Source organism: Mus caroli, chromosome 10, assembly GCF_900094665.2.
Source record: "Mus caroli chromosome 10, CAROLI_EIJ_v1.1, whole genome shotgun sequence".
Classification (NCBI taxonomy): Eukaryota; Metazoa; Chordata; class Mammalia; order Rodentia; family Muridae; genus Mus; species Mus caroli.
Genome location: NC_034579.1, coordinates 34,870,273 through 34,887,813, shown reverse-complemented (window position 1 = coordinate 34,887,813; position 17,541 = coordinate 34,870,273). Strand labels below are relative to the sequence as shown.

At 44.8% G+C, this 17,541-nt stretch overlaps 1 protein-coding gene across 2 annotated transcripts in view; it reads right to left on the bottom strand.

Annotated features, from left to right (window-relative positions):
* Fyn (FYN proto-oncogene, Src family tyrosine kinase) overlaps positions 1-17,541 on the bottom strand; it is a 193,269-nt gene that overhangs the window by 165,206 nt on the left and 10,522 nt on the right. For both annotated transcript variants that reach the window (XM_021173874.2, XM_021173875.2), the window contains exon 2: positions 2,621-2,660. The gene's annotated coding sequence lies outside the window, so the exon portion shown is untranslated. The remainder of the gene's footprint in view (positions 1-2,620; positions 2,661-17,541) is intronic.

Below are 17,541 nucleotides of genomic sequence, written 5' to 3'. Positions count from 1 at the left end.
ATTTGTTTATACAACAGGAACTCCTGTACCAGACAGACTTGGCACGTGTAAGCATCAGCAAAAGCAAGAGCTGGTACACTGTGCTTGATTGCCCTCTAACAACAATTGGAAAAGATTCTGAATTAGGGTTTCTGCAAAGGGTGAACTCCATGCGGCGTTAAGTGATTTTCAAGTCATTAGGTGCTTGACTGAGGATTCAGGCAGAGCCCTTGAGTGGCAGCTAGAACCCACTTGACATCTACAAAGTTATTTTCTACCTCTAGTCAGCACCCCTTAGTCTGTAATCCCTACTACTTGGAAATGCCCACAGGACAAGGTAAGTCAGATCTGCTCAATCCCTGGCTGGATACTTGTGCTGTGCCCTTGTACTTGCAGGGGCAGCCAGGAAAGCCTAGCTTCCAGGAGCCCCACACGCTGCTCGCCTTACAAAAAATTCTATAGCCTTGTGACCAGCAGCCCTTCTCTTATTTTGGTACAATATGTACATAAAAAAAAAATACATAGGGTTTGTGTTTCTAAATGTAAAACACGGATAATTTTACTTAGTTACAAAAAAGGAACAACTTTTTGGTGTTTTTTCTGTGGGGGATAAGGAGAAAGAAAAAGGGGGGTCCTTACCATGTAGCCCTGGATTGGCTTAGAACTCAGAGAGATCTATCTGCCTCTGTCCCCTGAGTGCTGCGATTAAAAATGTACAACTCTTTTTCTAGCTGGGACCGCTTTAGTGGCGGGAAGTTTAGAGGTTACAGGGACAGTAATTAGCTTAAGGCCTTACAGAAAGTTAAAAGAACTGAAACACTTTAATTCCTTCGCCCTTCCCTCGACTCCTCTTAAGCTCCATATCTGTCTGGGATTAGGGACCTAGATTAACTTTCCTGTAGTTACAACAGGCTTGGGCTGAGTCCCTCCTGATTCACTCTGCCTGATCTGAGGGTGCAGAGTGAGCCCATAGTCTGGGCAGCACCACGGTTCCCCAGCAAGCCCTGGCATGTCTTGGAGCACCCAACAGTCTGCTGTAAGCCTGATCAGGCTAACCAAAGTCACAGCATTCTGACCTTCCATAATGGGGTCTTTCAACTCCTGACTTCAAACCAAAGTGCACAGACACTCCCAAAGCCTCCTCTGTCTTGTCTCAACTACAGTCCTTTTATGTCTCCAAGACCCTCTTGTTGTATGAGCTGAGAAGCTCACCAATGCATCAAATCACAGAAGTAAATTCTGTAGAAGCCAGAGGCCTGCCTAAGATACAGGGTCAGGACTGCTTGTGAGTGCACTAGATCAATGTTGCAGATAATATATCTCTTTGACTCAAAAGAAAAAACACATCACGCAAATTCAAAGGGGTTCTAGGTCAAGGAGAAGAATTTCACCCACACTGAAATTCAAAATGGGAAAGAATTCTAAGTCATTCTTGGTGATGATGATGGTGGTGATGGTAGTGGGGGGGGTGGCGGTGGCGGTGGTGGTGGTGGCAGTGGAGAAGGAGGAAGAGGAGGAGGAGGTGATGGTAGTGGTGGTGGAGAAGGTGGTGGTGGTGGAGGAGGAAGAGGTGGTGGTAGTGGTGGTGGAGGAGGAGGTGGAGGAAAAGGTGGTAGAGGAGGAGGAGGTGGTGGTGAAGGTTGTGATGGTAGTGTGGTGGTGATGGTGGAGGAGGTGGTGGTGGTGGTGAAGTAGGAGGTGGTGGTTGAGGTGGTGGAGGAGGAGGAGGAGGAGGAGGAGGAGGAGGAGGAGGAGGGGGAGGAGGAGGAGGAGGAGGAGGAGGATGTGGTGGCGGTGATGATGATGATGTGACAATCTTCCTCCCAGAGGCAAGGAATTGAGAACTGATGGAAATCACACTCTAGGTGATGTAGTGGGACAGAAAAGGACTCCTCAGGAGAAGCCAGTACGGCTGACATCTGCTCAAGAGGGAAGAGAATTCAAAAGAGATGCAGCCACTCTTGCAGAGAGAGTGGAGGAGTCGTCTCTTCACCCAGTCCACCAGCTGCTTTCTGGGTAGCTCAGCCCTTTCTAAGCTTCCAGGTCTGCTCCAGTGTCATTCCATCACACTTTATCGCCTAAGTGGGTCCCTGTCACATCCTTTTTTGCCTCAAATGAGTTCGATATGATATCTAAAACCCAGTGGGCACACACACACAAATGTTATATGAATGAAAGAATGGCCTATTACCCAATAGCCATAATTCAAAGACACAGCTTGGGCACAGTGAGCATTAGCTGTCGGGGGTGGAAGAGAAGGTGACATGGAACAGACTAATAGGGAGACTTTCACTCATTTAAAGGCATAGCCCTGCTTTGGAAGGCTCAGCACCCATGCCTCAGCCATTCCATTTTACTTAGGAGGAGGAAACCTAACTTGGAGCTAAAACATTGAAGAGAACTGGGGTAGTCTATTTTGTATGCCAATTTTATCTCCAAGTCAGCTTCTCTCTTAGAAACCTATGAGGCTTGGCGGGGCCATGCCTGTAACCCCAGCACTTGCAGGTAACGGCAGAAGAATCATGAGTTCAAGGTCATCCTCGGGTACATAGTGATTCTAAGGCCACCATGAGCCCCTCTGGATTCAACTGCAATCACAGGGCTCCACTAGACACACAAGGCACAGGACTTGTCAACTTACTTTTGCCACGATTAGATCAGCATCCTGTTCCTTTCAAACACTGTAAAACAAAAAATAAAGAAAAACATTAAAGAACTAAATGGTGCCTATATGTAAACTAGCACAAAGCACTGCCATACGGTCCCCACTTGTCAAAGATGATCAATGTGCCCACAGACTGTCCTCATTCACGTAATTTCTGTAGTTGCTACAGTCACCTGCCTGCAACAGCAAAGGCCAGTGGGACAGGAGGAATAAAGGGTAAATCATGACTTTACAACCACACACACGTGTATACACACACACACACACACACACACACACCCCTTCTTAGGGTCTCTATAAGTCATGCATGGTTGGTGGACATGAGGAATGAGTATTTCAGCTCAGTAAGACGGCTCACACCCACCATCCAGGCACTCAGGAGGCTGAAGCCAGTGATCACACCCTGGGCCAAGGGCAAGTCTGGCTACAGAATGAGACCCCAATTCAAAGAAAAACAAAACAAATCTCTCTCCAGGCCCTGGCCCAAATTTGCCTTAGTTCTCCTGACTTTGTCAAGCCAGGCTCTTTTCGTTTCCTTCTTGTGACAGTCCCACTGTGCCGTGTGAGCTGCCACTGAACTGAGAATCCTCCTGCTCAGCTCACCAGGCTGTGTACAAAACCCGTTCCAAGGTGGCTCTTTGCCTGTTACCCCTGTTACCCCAAGAGTCAGTGCCTCCCTCTGTAGGCTCACTAACTTAAGTCTCTACTGACTGGTCTGCTGCATGCTAGCCCCAAGATGACCCTAGGGCCTTGCCAGCACCCCTGGTCAAGCTGGGAGCTGATTCTGATGATGTACATTATCCTCTAAAGTTCGTGGGGTAAGGTGGGTGACTTCCAGCTGCTGTGTTCACTTTGCCTACAAGTTGCAGTATTATAGTGTGTGGTTTGTTACCTGCCTTTAGCTGTCTGAATAAAAGTTCTGTTTTAGTAAAGTATCTCAAAAAACCAAGAACCATGGTTGAAGGATGAGAGTGGATGAGAATGCATGGAGGATGTATCAAGTCTTGAGTTGAGGAAGCTGAAGGGGAAGGGGCAGAAACACTTTCTTTCTTCCTTGGGACTTGTATGCCTTTGCAGTATGGTCTTTATCAGTTATCCTTCTAGCCCATGGTTTAAAACACTCCCAAATGCATTACTCTTCCCATCAAAAGCATCCCCTCCCACATGTACAAAACAGAACCTTTGCAGTGTTTGACAAGTTGCACTATTAACAGAATCATCATTGTTTCAAAGATGACTCCCAAATTGGGGGGTGACCATAGGGAAGAAATCAGAAACTCACATACTACCTTCTGAAGGTGGGCATTCACATTATGAGTTCTCTCAAGACAAGCAGGAGACCACCTCCAGTTAGACAGAGGCCCATCTCCCCTGGCCTTTGAGACACACTGACCTGACTGAACCATGATGGTACCACAGTCTATGGCCTCTCTGCTGGCTAACCCACCAGGGATCCACAGCACTGAGCTGTGCAACACTGGGACCTGCTCTGTCCAGAAACTTTAACGTAGCCCCTAACAACCAGAGAAGTATAATTCAGCACCATGAGGACGTCCAATGGAAGGCAGCATTTGTGTCAAAGTCTTCCTTCCTCGGACACTCCCACAGGTTAGGAGAGCTGTTCTGACTTAAAGGCGACAACAGGAGAGTTTTCTAGTTTCAAGGTGAGTGACTCCTTCATCCAATACAGAGGGCTTTAAGAGTCCTCACCTTTTCCAGCAAAGGAAGGGTATATTTAATACTCTTATCTCAAGTGTGCTGCAAAATTGCGCAACACCAGACGCCCAATCCATAGCAGACTGTCAAGTCTTCCTTCCCGCACAACACTCCAGCAACTGGTACCAACAGGAAAACTGAAAGCCCATTTGGAGCTGGAGCTGCTGGCTCACTCCTGCACAGTCTCATCCATCCATCCATATATACATACATACACTACCATCCAATTTCTTTTTCAGCCTTATTAAACAGATGGCGTTAACTAACAAAGAGTCTATGAATTTACAGCCATAAGCGCAGAGGGGGATGCCACAGTTTTGACTTCAAAGCCTCGTATGCAAGGCAGTTTGGCATCTTTTTAGGCATCAGCTACCTTGTTTCAAAGAGAATATGAATGAATAAAAATAAATGTTGAAGAAGAATGTATGTGGCAGCCCCATCCAGAATGAAGAGTGTCATCTGCCTCTAAAACCACACATTGTTTTCCTTTATAGCTAGTTTTTGAAAGTTAGAATAAGTTTTAGCCATAAAATGTTTAAAGGAAACAAATATTTTAATTAAAAATGACCTGCTTTTCTAAAATCACTTTAAAAACTAACTCTCCTGATTTATCTATATCTAAGCCTGATTGTAGGATATACAAATTTTAGGTTTAGATTTCCAGGTTTAAGGTGGGATAAATCTACCCTACTCCCTGTGTAGGCCAGTAGAGATATGTATATGTAGATGTGGATATGCATATGTAGATGTGAATATGCATATGTAGATGTGGATAGGCATATGTAGATAGGGATATGCATATGTAGGTAGGGATATGCATATGTAGATATGGGTATGCAGTGACAGAGTAACTAATAAAACTGTACTTGTTCACACATTATAAATAGTTGTCTGTATAATCTGTTGTGGGCTTTTGGGATAGAAGGACACGCTCCACACATCTTTAGCCTTTGCTGTGGTAGTCCTGATCATAGTGACCCTGACACAATGGAAAAGGCTTATCATAAATGCCCAAATATCTGGTCTATTGCAGGAATAGAGACCAAAGGACAGACCCCCCACCAAAGTTGTAGCACAAACCTACAAACACTACTATACACACAACTCTTTCAATCACATAACCCTCCATCCAGCCTTTGGGGGAATACATAAATACTCGAACGATGAAACCAGAGTCTAAGTGTGAAGGTACAAGCTTGTAACGCCAGCACTTAGGATGGGAGGTAGGAATGTTGGAGTTCAAGCACATCCTTGGCTTCATGATAAAACCAGCATATACTACACGAGACCCTGTCATGGAAAACATAAATAAATACTAAATAAATAAATATCAAGATTACAATTTTACAGTCTCTTGACATGGTATCTTCCAGCTTTTGCTGATCTGACATTTCTGAGCACCCAGAGACACCATGACTTAACTTTGCAACAGGAACAGAGAAACTAGTGCATAAAGGAACACAGTTAATAGCAACAGGTTGGAAGTGCTCTAGGCTAGAGAGGTGTGGAGAGGCTGACTGACGGATGGAGGGCAGAGGTAGGAAACTGAGGTAGACACCAGGCTGTATGAGAAGGAAGGGTAGGCCAGGCTGAGATGAAGTGGAAATTTCTGGTTTCTTTGGAGACTCAGTTGTGTCATGTGATGCTCCTCTGGAAGCTGTCTTATGAGAGGATATTTTACTGAAGCAGACACATGAGAGGATGCTTGCTGGAACAGACATGGTGTTTTTCTGGAAGCTGCCTTGTGAGAGGGCTGTGATGTTTTGCTGGAGCAGATGCTTGGGAGAGAGGGTGCATGATCTTTAGAAAGAATATAAACCCTACAGGGAGTGAGAGGACACTCTTGTATTGGTTCGCCTTGCAACGCTTTGCTGGTCTTCACTGATCTTCGCTTGTAGTGACTTCATAGACAGAAACATGTAGTATTCCCGCTGTGTCTTGCCGCTTCTGTGGTCTTGTGCCAATTCAGCACAGTCTCACAGTTTCTTTTGGACTGAACCACTGCTACTGATTCGTGTTTGGTGTTTAGTTAGATTGGACTGCCGCTACTGATTTGTGTTTAGAATCTCCACAAAGAACTACTTCTAAACAGGTCCACATCCCTCATTTCCTAGTACCCCTTCTTCTCCCCTACCTTTGGTCGGTGGTCTAGAAGGGAGGATGAAGTGATTAAAAACCCATATTAAAGTAGGTTTTGAAAAATATAGGCCTACACTGAGAAGCCATCGAGAGTTAGGAGCACACTTCTGCACCAGAATTTTGTGTTATGTTCTCCATCTCCCTGACTCGGGAAGTAGCACAGAAAGAGATGCAAGCGTTACCAGCACTGGGCCGAGCAGGGTCCCCCTATCTCACCAAGCCTATGGGCTAAGTGTAATTCTCTGCTAGTCAGTTTGCAATCATCCTTGAGTCTTTCTTTGGCTATACTTCTATGCAGAGCTAGAGTTCCTTCTGCTGTGTACTCACTTAACATTATCATTGTTTTCTGGTTAGACTAGCAGGCAGCTCGGGGGAGCACTGAGCATGGTGCCTAGAGCACACAGGGGCTGTTGTGCCATCGCTGCTGATGGCTGAGAGCAGCAGTGACAAGGAGCAGTGACACAGTAACTAATGACCCCCGTGCAAGTCAAGCCAACCTCACTCCTTCCTGTGTGAAAAGTGGTCTGTGTGTGCACTGGTGGGGAAGGGAGGCAAAGTGTACAGAGAGTATGCTGCCCCACAAACTGAACCTATATACAATTAACCAGAAGATAACTTACCTCTTTAAATTTAGTCCTGGGGCTCCAAATTTAAAATAAATGACAAATATCCTATTGGAAAATTTTGCTTATTTTTCTACAAATCATTTGTGGTGATCCTTATCATTAAAAAAAAAAGGTGATAAAACTCAACACTATGAGCTAAAACATATGAGTAAAATGAAAATAAATAATAAAAAGGTGATCAAGAAGGCTAAGGAGATGGCTTAGAAGATGAGAGTCCTATGGAAGGCAAGGCCTGCTCAAATCCTAAGTGCCACATAAAGGCTGGCAGACATGGCCAGCTGCCTGTAACCCCAGCATCAATGAGTGGAGGCATGGGGATCCCAGGAGAACACTGAGTTTCAGGTTAAGTAAAAGATTCTGTACCCTCTCCCCCAGAATGGAGGAAAACACTCAAGCTCCCCCTCTGGCCTCTCTGTGCTTATGCACAGGCACACACACACACACACACACACACACACACACCACACATGACTGAGTTACTGAAATGTAATCAACTATTGTCATAATCATATCTTATACGTAACAAAGGAGATTTAGGGTCCATGAGAAACTTGGGAGCATTATTTTATCTTACAAATGGAAGACTGAGAGAAAAATGAGACGTGTTTTCCCCTGTCACAGTATCTTCTTCATTCCACCTTCAACCACTTCTCTCTGCTGGCAAAGGTTTAAAATATTCATTGACCTGCCAGAACCATCTACACACACATTACTGGACACACATCGCATCTGAATGGCTTCTTTCTGCTCCAGCAATCACAGCTCTATTCAGTCACAACTGAAGGAGGAACCTCAGGGCTGTACGGTGTGGTGTCAGTGGAGACGGAGGATAGAGGATAAAATAGCCATTTGATAGCACCGTCCCTATCAAGCCTGTCAACAGGGACAAGTGTTCCTTCGGTTATTCTTAACATAGAATCCAAAGCACAAAAAAGACCAGGCAGGGACAGACTCTGCTGTAATCCCACAGAAAGCTCAGGCGCAGACAGAACACACACAGAGGCTCCTCAATGCCCTCCAGTGCAGGGCGCCCCTGGCTCCCTGCCGGGCCGTGGGGGAGGAGCAAGAACAGGCCCACTTTCACAGTGGTCTACCCAAGGCTTGTGCAGCTGCAGACAGACACACAATGTCTGGAATCTTCCATGTTCATGGCCACCACGATGGCCCATGTGCCCAAGTCTCGGCTCAGACAAGGCTGTTCATTGCAAGGCTTCTCAGCTCCCCATTTCCCTAAGAAAAATGGATTTTCCTCTAACCATTCAACCTGGTTCCAGTCTAGCACTTTCTCCTAGTTGTGCTGACCCAGAAACCCAACAAGGTTAGACTTGAGTCTAACTGCCACCTCTTGTCCCGGCTTCCCTACTCCAGTGCGGGTGCAGTGATGACGTGTATGTGTAAATGGCGACTCCAGGCAAAGACAAAGCTGGAGCATAATGGTGTGGTACACTGACATCAAGAGGAAAGCCTAGTCGGTAGCACAGGCAAAGATGGCCAGCAGTCTCTCATGCTTCAGCCAATGCTATGTGTGCTCATTTACTCTTTGTTTATAGAAGTAAATAGTCCTTATGCCTCCTTAACAAGGTACGATGTACTCACTGAAAATTTTGTAAAATACAAAAGTCAAGGGCTGGGAGATGGCTTAGTTGCTAAAACACTTCCCTTACAATCACAAGGAGCCGAGTTTGACCCCCAGAACTAACTCACTCACTCTCTCTCTCTCTCTCTCTCTCTCTCTCTCCTCTCTCTCTCTCTCTCTCTCTCTCTCTCTCTCTCTCTCTCTCTCACACACACACACACACACACACAGAGAGCTGGGGTGTGGTGACACATGCTTGCAGTCCCATAACTGGGCAGGCAGGGGGGAAAAGATACCTGGTGCTCACTGTCCAGGCCACCTAGTCTCTTTGGGAGTTCCAAGCTAATGAAAAGGGGTAGACGGCATTTCTAAAATGACGCCTGAGGCCAGACTCACCCCCATATACACAAATACGGATCCAGTATCTCTGTGCACATGCAAATATAACGTTGATCACTAACACCTTCATCCTGCACACCACAGTGGGAAGCACACATGTTTTCTGAAGGGAACCAGTAGGAGAAGTCTACCAAATAAGAACAATGTACTCAGATCAACTGCAGGGTCCATCTCTACTAGGCAGTCTACCCTACCTACCTAATGATGCCCCTTACCACTGACAAATCAAGTACACTCTAAAATAGAAAAGTCCAGTCCACAGCCAGGGAGAGAGCTGTTGGCTGGGAAACCCAGTGCTATCTACCCCTAGCCCTTCTATTTATGTGCTCTGTGACTGGGCCTGTGGGTGCAGCCAGGGTCACATACTAAACCCACAGGGTCAGGCAAGTATACAGCATGTGTGCAAAGCAGACAGATGAGGGAGAGCCAAAGACGGTGACTCCTTCCCAAGGTGTCAGTCACACACTGCCCTGCCCTGGGAGTAGGGGAGTGGGGAATTGCTGTCCTTAGACATTTTTTTATTTTTTTAAATCTCAGTTTTTATGTAAAACTGGCCCATTTGAAAGTATGATTCTATGTTTTAAAATGTATTGTCTACTCCATGAGGACTACGCCTCACCTTCTCTTTCTGTCAGAAAGGAACCTGAGTGACTCTTGCATATCCACAGAGACTTATTAGGAAAGTAAGCGAGGCTTGTATTCGTCATAGACCAAAGCAATCCACGTACACTCACAAGCACCGAGCAGAGTGGCACAGCCCTTCATATCTGCTTAAACTGCGGGATTAGCACACACATTTTAAAGTAGACATGCACACTGGCTCCTGGATTGAAAACCCCCGGAGGATGAGTGCAGCCAACTGCAGATTTAGCATCAGAGGGTGGCGTACAAGCTTGACTGGAAAGTCCTGGTGACAAATGCAACGTGGAGGCAGGCAGTATAGACAACCAGCTAAAAACTGCGAAAACCAGGAGCTGAAGCGTGGGAGAGTGGCCTGAAAAGAAGGCCGAAGGGAGCGGCACTAAAGGAAAGAGACACAAGAAACCAAGGACTGACCAAAGGCATGGTGTCAGCAAAATACCAAAGTGTGCTAATTGTATTAGTATATTAAGAAGTCAAGATCTAGCTACAGAGGTTTTCCTGAACAGGTCAGAAAACACAGACACACAGACACAGATAGACACAGACATGCACATACACAAACACACACACACAAACAAAAAAGACATGTCTCTACAACAACACACACTGCCCCACATTTTACACTGTGCCAGTTCTGTATCTGTCCCTTTTAGCCTACTTCTATCACAGTCTCTCTTTGCTAAAATACATTAGTTACTATGGAAACAATGTCATAGCGTGTAAAACCATTTACTGTCCTTGGAAAGGCGCTCGTGATAAAACTGAACAGTGGCACTCTTACAAAAGAGAAGCAACAGAAAACAGTTGCTCAAGAGCACAGTCTCAAAACTGACTTCAAAGTATCCTCCACCCCAGTGTCCTATGTTCCTGGTCGCTTGTCACATCCCTGTCAACCACAGAAGTGCCATGCTAAGTTATATAGGCTGAGAGTGCTTAAAACAAAGTCTCTCATCTAACATCCTGCAAGCAATCGGCTCCCTTTAGCTCACACTTCCTTCCAAGAGAGAGGGAGAAGGGCTGGAAGATGTAATGGATGGTCCAGGGTACATCTGTTCTCTTAACTGTCTTTGGAGATAGAAATACCACTAGAAACGTAGACCTGAATTTTCTTACCACCATGGGTAAGAAATAAGGGAATCGCCTTCCATTTTTCCTTCTGATTTCAAGTCAAGTTCATTACATTAAAACAATGTGTAGGAACCAAGCCTGGTGGCACACACCTGTACTCCCTGCACTTCAGGAGCTGAGACGAAGGACTCTGAGTTATGGGCCAGCCTGGAATACATAGTAAGACCCTGTCTCAATTTAAAAAAAATTTTTTTTCATTTTAGTTTTGCTATATTTTGCTTTTTTTTTTGTCAAGAAAAGCTAGCAATCTCAGATTATGTATAAAATTTCTCTATTTAAAAGCATGAGACTGCATTTTTAAAGCTGCTGTGTATGTCCTAAGTTCTATACCTCGAAATATGTATAAGCATATATATGCAAACACACACGTACAAACTTGGCAAGCATCATGTTAGTTACCCCGACAAAGAAGCAGCGGGTATGTGTCAGAGGGGCCATGGAGAGAGCAGGTCTATATCCTGTCATAGAAGAGGGAAATGACGTGACTGCCATGACAGGCTTCCTTTAGAGCCCACTGCTATAGAAGTGAGGCTGGAAGGGCAAAAGCAGGAAGAGGCGGCAGAAACAAAAGAGGGCCAAAGGTGGGTGGGAGTGGAAATGTGACTCCTGACCAGGGTGACTCTGACGTGGGACTCACTCCTCTGGCTCAGGGTAAGATCTACACTAGCTGCTTCACTTCAACAGCCACTTGTTATGGTACCACCGACCCACCAGGCCTGGGCTTTGTACTCTGATGGTCTGGCACTTTTCTAACACAGAACTGCCCACCAGTGAGACCAACACAGTGAAGGGAGGTTTAGTTCAACTGTGACAGTCTCTTTCCTGCCCCTCCCAATCATGTCACAAGGAGCCTTCCTGGGCTTACAAGAGTGCCTGGGACAAGAGAAATCCAGGTCGGCTAGCTCCATCCAATCCTGACTCGCAGTGACACATGCATTCCTCTGTCACAGAGGAAGTCACAGTGCCGCCGCCACGCTGAGCCTGAGATGCACAGAATGCCAGCCAGAAGAATTCAAAGGAGACACAGAACATAAAGCAGGTGAGCATTAAGTATCTGGAGGAAACAGACCAGGGCAGAGCTTTTAAGAACTGCTCTCATTATAGCACTTCTGTCATTTATTGAATGGTCATGCTTAAATTGTCCACTATCTTGTCTAGCCACAGTGAGTGAGGCCAAAGAGAAAGAAAATGCAAGTTTAGCTTTGAAAACTAAGTGTGGCATCTCTGGTTTTCTTTTTCACGCCAGGCAAACTCTACTCCTGAGCTACAGACCTAACCCCAAATCTTGTGTTTCAAGGAAGTTGAAGATAAATGTCAATCAGTACAAATGTCTGTTGCTATTTACTATCCACCACGGGAATATCACACATCACAAATCTGCTGAAGAAGTTCCCCACACCACTTCAGATGCTGACAGCTTCTGCAGTGAGACAGCTAGCGATGACGGCCTCACCCACGTGCCTGCAGAAGAGTCAGTATCATAGCACTGTGGAAACACTGTCCCCTAAAAGCAAATGATCTGGTCTAAATGGGTTTTGCTTACTTGGAGACTAAGTCTCTATGTGTCTGCATGTATATGGTGTGCACTGAAAGCATTTTCATGTATTACCTTTGTTAGAAGAAACCCTTCGTCAACAGTTAAGGGAGTCTAGGTTAAGGCTCGTTTATCATGAGTTTTAAAGAAGGTCAACTGGAGTTCCCATGCATCTCAGGAGATCAGAATAAACCTGGAAGTTTCATCTGTCACAGGTGAACTGTCTGTGATTGTTACTGCTGCTGTAATGGTAAAAAGCTCTACTCAGGAGATAAAATGACTTCTTTTTCTTGGGATGTTAAAACCTATGGTCTCACTTCTCAGACTATTATGAAGCAGAAAGTTACTTAAATTTTGGTTATGACATACCAAATTCATAACTGCATTCAAGCAAGTGGCTAAATCCTACTAAATACAAAAGACATGAGGGAGCAGAAACTAACAGGTCACATTTTATAATCCTGTTCAGAAAAACTGATGGACAACATTTTTGCTGAATGCAAAAGGCCCTTCACAGCAGCCCACACGTTATCTTTTGCCTCCTGTCATCTGGGTGGCCCCAGTATGAGAAACCACGCTAACTCCACCTGACTCAATGTGACACTGATTAACAAGACCTCTCAGGCTGAGGGGTATTTGGCTCAGAACCATTTGGAAATCTCTGAAGTCCAAGTTCATGCCAACGAAATCAAGGGAGGACACTGAGCACACAAGCCTCCAAGATTCTGTTTGGAAACTGCATCATGATACTTGGGACGGCCTTGCCTTGTGGCAGGCTTTTGATGGGGCTCCCGGTTATAAGTGGACACGGGTTTAAGCGCTGCACTAAGATGAAGTAAGTAGAGCAAACTTAGGTCCTTCTTCATCTAAGTCAAAGCACACAGAAGCGCTGCAAAACGACTTACTTCACTAAGTTGTGAACTGCAGGTATTTACTGGAGGTAGTAGTTCTACACTATGGAGGAAAGACTCATGATAGTACTAGGCAAAAGTGTTTACATATTTCTTTATGGGGGAGGGGAGAATGCCCGGGAAGGGCCTCCATTTAGTAGAATTTGTTCTGCGTTCACCAGGGAATCTGCACCTGCAGAAAGATCCTCTTTTTCAAGCAGAGTCACTATGGTGTGTGCATAACTGCTACTCACAGGCATCCATTTCAGAAAGTAACCGTAAACATAATTCTGAAGGGACTGAAGTAACTTCGTGAGAAAATTAAAAACTCACTCCATTAAAAAACAAAAACAAAAACAAAAACCAGTGACTTAGTGAGCAGCAAATATCACGACATTCTTGCTAATGCACAAATATTCAGGATAAGTGACGGGTTCTCTAATGTGTACATACATGTGCTTTTAGATTTTAGATGTGTTATTTTAGTCTTTAAATAGAACTATTTCACAAATCCAAATTTTTTAACTTGCCAACTCACACATCAGCATGCATATACATATATATATATATGTATATACACACACACATGTACATATATATATACACACACATATTTCTATAATTATATTTAGTGACTCTTTTCAATTAACTCATGGCGCTTCATCTCTTAACTCTCCTGGCTCTCACTGGTAAGGGAAAACATTATGGATTGAGATTGGTGGAAAGTGTCACAGTGATTTTTGTAGCAGGGAAATCCATAAGCATTGTCCCACCAGGCAGTTCCCACCACACCTCCAATCAACACATGTTTTTAAAAACAGGCCTCAAAGTTTCCTTTCAAAAATTACTAGTTATTTCAGGACATAGCAGGTTTTCAAACACATCTTCCTAAGTGTAGCAGCATCCTTGTATGCATGTCAGTGAGAAATGAAATGTAATTAAAGAGTTTGTCTCCCTCTCACTTGAGTGTTCTGGAAAGTACTTATGAATTATACTTGGAAATGAATCCCTGCATAACGGATGCTTTATTTAGTACATGGGGACTGAATAAAAATGAAGGGCATCTCCCCTTGTGTTTAGGGATAGAATTTCTAGCATTTCCCCATTATGTTTAAAATACTGAAGCAGAGAGAACTATAGGCAGAACGTTTATACACAAAGTAAAATTTAGTCTCCACCATCAGGGCCCAAGAAAGGCTTGAACTTCTACGATATGTTTCCCTGATCTGAGGTCCCTCCTTCTGCAGGACTGCAAAGAACTCACAGTATGCAAACCCTTGCTATAATCTGTGGTTCCATGTAGACAGCTCTAGCCTGAAGGGCAGAACTTCTCAATTCATGCTCAAAGCAAGCCTGACACAGGTATACTAAGCGGTGACTTCCTCAAAAGAGCGTATTCCTGGCCCTCCCACAAAGTGAAGGAAGACACAGCCTGACTGCTTAGCACACTCAACCATGTATTTTGAAGTATACTACTTTATTTCTTAATGGTTGGGTCCGACCTAATTATTAACATTGCATTTCTGCTTATGACAGAAAAATAACACCTTGCTACAGTCTCTTAGGAGTTAGTACTTTGGTTGCTTCAGGCAATTAGTCAAATTAAACTCACCTCTAAGTGCCTCTCAAAGCCTCTTGTCCTCCCTTGTCCCCCAGGGAGATTACAGACCACCACCGCAGTCATAAGAGGGTCTGGTCAAGCCTGATCTCTAAGTCCCTGCTGGCCCCTATGGGATAGCTCTTCCTCCTTCTTTGGGTACGGGCTTGGGAAGTCTGTCATATTGATCAACTCTTTAGGATTTAGTGGTATCTAGCCATGTTCTCAAGCCAGTCTCTAGGGGTGAGTCTGAAATACTTCCTTCTCTGCATGTTCCACTCTGATCCCAGGATTCTCAGCATCTCTACACCTGCTTAGAGAGCAAGTATGACTCTCAGAATTTCCCCCTACGCCATGTGAAAGCTTTGGGGTACCAAGAGGGGACAGGAGTTTCAGACCTGGTTCTGCCTAAATATAACTACTTCACAGTGGTTTCTTTCCAAAGTTCCACACAGGTAACAGGGTACACATGTCTTCTGCCTACTGTGGTTGCTCCAAAGATCTTGAATGACCCCTTAGAAGAATCCCTGAGGAAGGAGCATTTGGGACTCCTTAAGTCTAGGCTTCTCCAAATCTCTGCAAGCACTTCTCACTAACCCAGGCAAAGATGTCTCCTTTCCATTCAGAGGGAAACTGTCCTTCCCTTCATGAGTGTCATACGTCCATTCTAGCCTACTGAGGTTTGATTCCTTGGGATCCACAATTATTTTCCTTGTAAGAAAGCCTGCCTCTTAAATAAAGGCTTGGGCTAACTCTGGTCTCCAAAAGATGCTTGAAAGGCCTGTTGGAACGTCAAAAGCTGAGCAATACATTCTTGTCCTTGGCCATGTTCTGTCCTCCCCTTATCAAGAATCCTTAGCCCCAGTGAGAGAATAGTCCCAGGGCAGCAAGAATTAGGAGGAATCAAAAGAAAACTGAGTATCAGTTGAAAAGGTTATTCCGGTCAAACTAGCTGCTCATAAGGTAACGTCCCCAGGGTTCAGAACACTCATTACGGATAAAAGCAATACATGCACACATCCTTCTTTCAAAATATTTATAAGTGCTTGAACCAAGGGCAATAAGAGCCAATGGTTTCCCATTCTTAAATTCCTTACATCTAGTGTCCTTACTGTCTACAGGTTTTCTATTGCAGAGCAAAAACCCACTTGACAAAGAGTTACTCTGCATCAGCATCTTCCTGGAACCTTCTATCTCTGAGTTTCCTTAGACGAGGAGGTCTTCAATTCTGTCTCTCTTCCAACATAGCTCCCCAGCGATCAGACCCTTCCCTACCACTCATTTCAAGCCTACAACCCATCCTTGATCCCTACTTTGAGTTGATTGAAATGCTGTTTTCTTTAGTGTCTTAGAGCATTCCGATCGCTTGACTAGTCAAATCAATACTAAACTCTAGGTCAGCACAAGGCCAGCTTTTCCATTCCAAGGCCAAAAGCACAGCTACACAAAGTCACAAAACTGCCCTAAGGAGAACCACAGAAACCCTCCAAGTCCAAATGGAGTGCCAGACCACAGATGCTATGATCCATCTGATCACAGCTGCCCATGATCCATGTGGTCACAGCACACAGAGAAGCTGAGTGCTCTCGGAGCTTTCTCTAGACTCCCAAGTCCTCTATCTGTCATGCCACCTCTTCCTACCTCACCAACATCTCCCTTGTTGGTAGAGGACAAAGGGCAACAATAACCCAGTAGATGCTCTGGAAGAGCAAAGACAACTGTTGAAGGGGCAGGGCCAAGATGTTTCATCCAATGAAAAGAGAATATCTGTCACAGCTGGAGAGATGAGGAACAGGGAAGGAGACAGGCTTGCCTTAGATGTAGCAGACTGGGAACTCAATCCCATCTCTCTGGATAATACTTGAAATAAATGAGCTGCAATCTATCCTTTTCCAGGAGCTGCCACACTTACAGAGCACCTGGTTGTGTTCCTTCTATCATGTTCTCAGATTCTTCCCAGGCACCCCTCACCACTTTCCACAGAGTAATTTGGCCTCTAAGGAAACTACCTCCAACTCCAACCATATGAAAACAAGAGTATGTTCAATAATGACAAACCTGTGAGTATTCTTCAAAGAATTCTTCTTACAAAGGAAAGGGCGCAGTGTGCCCTGTTCTCTCTGCTTTTACCTTCACTTGCAGGAAGGCAAGCAAGGGAGTCACAGCACTTTCACACAAGAAGATGGAACATCTAAATTATTACCTAAAAGTAGAATATGGGGGAGGGGCTGGAGAGATGGCTCAGCAGTTAAGAACACTGGCTGTTCTTCCAAAGGACCTGGGTCCAATTCCCAGCACCCACCCCTGTCTGTAACTCCAGTTCCAGGGGATCTGATACCCTCACACAGACAACATGCAGGCAGAACACCAATGCACATAAAGTAAAAATAAGTTATAAAAAAAGAAACAAACAAACAGAATATAGATTGCAAACTGACTCTGAAAATCCATAAGCACAGCGGATCATCTGAGGGACTGCCCACAACAGGGAAGGAAGGTTTCTTAAGACAATCTCCTCTAGGACGATTCCTAAAAACATGCAGGAACACTAGCCAGAAAGCACAGATTAGTGCACAGCTTGCTGTGGTTTAATACAACCTTTGGGTCTAGTGCTACTAAAACAGACAGTATTGACAGTGGCGTGCACAAA